The 5215-nt window shown below is 39.9% G+C and overlaps 1 non-coding gene across 1 annotated transcript; it reads left to right on the top strand.

The window, feature by feature from the left end:
* The first annotated feature begins 4841 nt into the window (after positions 1–4841).
* On the top strand, positions 4842–4950 carry LOC120112072 (small nucleolar RNA R71). Its single transcript, XR_005513570.2, has one exon. It is a non-coding gene; the product is annotated as a small nucleolar RNA R71 (small nucleolar RNA).
* Positions 4951–5215: the final 265 nt, after the last annotated feature.

Here is a 5215-nt window from a genome sequence, read left to right as displayed (position 1 = left end):
AAAAATTCTAATGAATATACACATACCTTTGCCTTCATATTTAGTCATAAGAAGGCTCTCCCAAGGAAAAGGAGTCCTCTTCATCTGCAAAATTCTCAAGAAAAGGTTTTAACCTGTGTCCATTTACCTTAAAAATTTTACCATTCCGTGGATTCTCAATCTCAACCGCCCCATGTGGAAAAACAGTTTTTATAATGTAAGGACCTGTCCATCTCGATCGCAACTTACCAGAAAACAAATGTAAGCGGGAATCATATAAAAGAACTTTTTGCAATGGTTCAAAAGATTTTTTTAAAATTGATTTATCATGTAAGATCTTCATTCGTTCTTTGCAAATTTTAGCATTGTCATAAGCATCTCTGCGAATCTCATTAAGCTCGTTTAATTGCAATTTTCTAGCTAGACCGGCATCTTGTAAATCAAAATTCAATTTTCTAATTGCCCAATACGATTTATGTTCTATTTCTACAGGCAGATGACACGCTTTTCCGTAGACTAGCCGGTAGGGAGACATGCCAAGAATGGTTTTGTATGCAGTACGGTAAGCCCATAATGCATCTGATAGTTTTAAGGATCGATCCTTTCGTGATGGGTTCACCGTTTTCTCTAAAATACGCTTGATCTCTCGATTGGCTAACTCTACCTGGCCACTGGTTTGCGGATGATATGGGGTAGCAATTCTATGGGTGACACCATATTTTTTCAATAAGGTTTCGAAAGGCTTATTACAAAAGTGTTTTCCACCGTCACTAATTATGATTTTAGGCATCCCAAATCGTGAAAAAATATTTTTTTTTAAAAACTTCAGAACGGGTTTGTGATCATTGGTCTTACAAGCAACAGCTTCTACCCATTTGGACACATATTCGACACCGACTAAAATGTACTCATATCCAAAAGATGGTGGGAATGGGCCCATAAAATCGATGCCCCAACAATCGAAAATTTCGATAATAGTAATGGGTTGAAGAGGCATCATTTGCCTACGAGTTAGGCTTCCAATACGTTGACATGGATCACATGTCCTGCAGAACTCGTGGGCATCTTTGAACATAGTAGGCCAATAGAAACCACATTGCAAGACCTTTGCAACAGTTTTCTTAGAGGCAAAGTGTCCACCGCAAGCATCAGTGTGGCAGAAAGAAAGTATGCTTTGTATATCATGATCCGGTATGCATCGTCTAAGGATTTGATCGTTGCAATATTTAAATAAATAGGGATCATCATAGTAATAATTTTTTACTTCGCGCAAGAAAATTTTTCTATCTGTCGACCCCCAATGCTCTGGCATCCGGTTTGTAACAAGAAAATTTACAATATCTGCATACCATGGTATACTAGAAAGTGCAAACAACTGCTCTTCAGGGAATGAGTCCTTGATGGAAAACTGTGGCACTGAATCATGAAAAACTAATCGTGATAAATGGTCAGCAACCACATTTTCTACTCCTTTTTTATCTTTGATAGTGATGTCAAATTCTTGGAGTAGAAGTATCCATCGTATTAAGCGTGGTTTGGCCTCTTTCTTATCCAACAAATATTTTAGTGCCGCATGGTCCGTGAAGATAACAATAGGAGCACCAAGGATATAAGAGCGAAATTTATCTAAGGCAAATACTACTGCAAGCAATTCCTTCTCGGTGGTGGTGTAATTCATTTGAGCATCGTTTAAGGTTTTGCTTGCATAGTAAATAACATATGGCTTATTATCCTTGCGTTGTCCTAGGACAGCTCCTATCGCATAGTCGCTAGCGTCGCACATAATCTCAAACGGTAATGACCAATCGGGTGGTCGCACGATGGGTGCAGTGCTAAGCATAGACTTCAATTTTTCAAATGCCTCCTGACAGGTTTCAGTCCAATTGAACAGTGTATCAAGGGATAGGAGGTTACATAATGGTCGAGATATGACACTAAAGTCCTTGATGAATCTCCTATAAAATCCGGCGTGACCCAAAAATGATCTAACATCTCTAACCGTCTTGGGTGCAGGTAGCTTAGCAATTAAATCAGTCTTAGCTCTATCTACTTCCATTCCTTTCGATGAAACAATGTGTCCTAGGACAATTCCCTTTGGCACCATGAAGTGACATTTCTCCCAATTCAGTATCATATTCTTTTCTATACATCGAGCTAAGACTGCTTGTAAATGTGACAGGCAATCATCAAATGAGTCGCCAAAAATGGAGAAATCGTCCATGAACACTTCCAAAAAATTCTCGTTCATGTCTTCAAAGATGCTGAGCATGCATCTTTGGAATGTTGCAGGTGCATTACACAACCCGAATGGCATACGTCGGAAAGCAAATGTGCCAAAAGGACAAGTGAAGGTAGTCTTCTCTTGATCTTCTGGTGCAATTTCAATTTGATAATATCCCGAATAGCCATCAAGAAAACAATAGAAAGCATGTCCTGCAACTCTCTCCAATACTTGGTCTAGGAAGGGTAGAGGAAAGTGATCCTTTCGTGTGACCAAATTAAGCTTTCGGTAGTCAACACACATGCGCCAACTCGTCGGGATACGAGTTGGAACTAGTTCACCTTGTTCATTTTCTACTACCGTCAAACCCGACTTCTTAGGAACAACTTGAGTAGGGCTTACCCACTTGCTATCGGAAATTGGGTAAATAATACCCACATCAAGCAACTTGAGGACTTCTGCCTTAACCACATCTCTCATCGTAGGATTCAACCTTCGTTGCATTTGCCTTGTGGTTTTGGCATTGTCCTCCAAATATATCCGGTGCGTGCAAATTAAGGGGCTAATTCCCTTCAAATCGGCAATAGACCACCCTAAGGCTCCTTTATGATTCTTTAAAACATCAATTAATTTTCTTTCTTGGGTATGATCAAGCCCAGACGAGATGATTACAGGAAAAGTATCTTCGGGTCCAAGAAAAGTATACTTAAGTTCCTTTGGTAAGGGTTTCAATTCGAGCTTGGGTGCTTGCTCATGGGATGGTACTATTTTCACCTCTCGAGGCGACAATTGTTCAAATTTTTCTACTTTTGGTCTCCACCCATTGATCATCAAGGCGTTCGAAAAATTCATACTAGGTTTGACCAACAAATCATCTTTATTGGTGCCATTAGAACACCAATCAATTAAACTATCGCCGGATGGATCGTTAAATGCTTCAGCTAACAAATATTCCTCCGCGATAGTTTCAACCCAATCAACCTCCTTACTCTCTTCGGGATCATTAGGTTGTTTGCACACATTAAAAATGTTCAGTTCTAAGGTCATGTTACCAAAAGAAAGCTTCATGACGCCATTCCTACAATTAATTAATGCATTAGAAGTCGCAAGGAATGGACGTCCTAAAATGACCGGAATCTGAGACTGTGAGTTCGAAGCCGGATGTGTGTCCAATACGATAAAATCGACAGGAAAGTAGAACTTGTCTACTTGGACTAATACATCCTCGACAATCCCCCTTGGAATTTTAACTGACCGGTCAGCTAATTGCAAAGTGACGGAGGTTGGCTTCAACTCACCTAAACTAAGTTGCTCATATACAGAATATGGCAACAAATTCACACTCGCCCCTAAATCTAACAATGCTCGCTCTATCCTAAAGTCGCCTATGATGCATGAGATGGTTGGGCAACCTAGATCTTTATATTTAGGGAGAATGTTGTGCTGCAAAATAGCACTCACATTTTCAGTTAAAAATGCCTTCTTCTTAACATTTAATCGACGCTTGACAGTACACAAGTCCTTCAAAAATTTGGCATATGAAGGTACTTGTTTTATTGCATCAAGAAGAGGTATGTTGATTTTTACTTGCTTAAAAAGCTCAAGAATTTCAGAATTAGGTTCGAGCTTTTGCAACGGCTTTAACCGTTGTGGAAAAGGTGGAGGAAAAGGACATTCAACTTTCTTAGTAGAAGTTGGGACCTCAACTTCTTCTTTGTCCCTTTCATCAACTTTGGGAGCATCAGAATCAGAAGTGACCTGCGGTCTCAATGGGACGGTTTGATCAATGACTTTCCCATTACGCAAAGTCATGATGCTCTTTGCATGCTCTGTATGCGAACTAGAAGGAGCCGTATTATTACTACCGTGCATTTGTGGGTTAGGTTGGGGTTGAGCTGGAAGCTTACCCTTCTCTTGGGTACTTAGGACGGTAGTCAACATTGACAATTGGTTCCTTATGTCTTTAAAATTTCGAGTATTTTGAGCATTGATATTAGCTTGACCTTGTAGAAAAGTTTGTATGGATTGCAAGGTATCCTCGATATTTGGCTTTTGAGAGGGTGGTGATGCAAAAGTAGGATGTGCAGGTGAAGGAGCTGAATGGTGTGACTGTTGAGGATGATCATTTCTCCACCTAAAGTTTGGATGATTCTTCCAACCAGAGTTATAGGTATTCGAGTATGGATCGTTATAAGGCTTTTGGTAGGAGTTCATAGCATTTGCTTGATCGTGCAAGACTTCTTTGAATGCCGGTATGGTGGGACAATCTGTAGTAGTATGACCCGACATATCGCAGATACCACAACACTCATTTCTAAGTTCTATAGTCTTGACAGGCTCAATCTTCCTAAGCTCAATTTCTTCTACCTTCCTAGTGAGGGCTGCCATTTTAGCATGAAGATCATCCTCAGTTCTGAGGTTGTAAAGGCCTCCCTGTACAGAGCTAGTAGGCTTAGGCAAAGACTTGTTGTTTCTATCCCCGTTATCCCAAAGTTGGGCAGTCTCAGCAAGGGAATCCAAATACTCCCATGCCTCATCAGGGTGTTTTTCTAAAAATCTACCATTGCACATGGTCTCTACAAATTGTTTTAACTGTGAAGATAAACCTTCATAAAAGAAGCTAATGGTTCTCCAAGTTTCGAATTCGTGATGAGGGCATGAGAGAAGAAGGTCTTTAAATCTTTCCCAACATTCATAAAATGTTTCATTATCTTTTTGTTGGAAATTGCTAATATGTCTTTTTAAAAAGTTGGTCCTTTGTGTGGGGAAGAACTTCTTTAAAAATTCTCTCTGCATATCTTGCCAATTTCTTATTGATCTAGGTCGCAAAGAGTTTAGCCATGTTTTGGCCTTATCCTTTAGAGAGAAAGGAAACAATGTCAACTTGAGGACATCCTCGGTGACATTTGGCACTCTAAATGTAATGCTCAATTCTTCAAAATCCTTTAAATGAAGATACGGACTCTCGGACTCTAACCCATGAAACTTGGGCAGCAATTGGATTACCCCTGGTTT

Source organism: Phoenix dactylifera, chromosome 7, assembly GCF_051530095.1.
Source record: "Phoenix dactylifera cultivar Ajwa chromosome 7, Ajwa_hap1_PhDact_Kaust_v1.1, whole genome shotgun sequence".
NCBI lineage: Eukaryota > Viridiplantae > Streptophyta > Magnoliopsida > Arecales > Arecaceae > Phoenix > Phoenix dactylifera.
The sequence above is the reverse complement of the archived record's forward strand: the minus strand, read 5'-3'. Positions and strand labels throughout refer to the sequence as shown.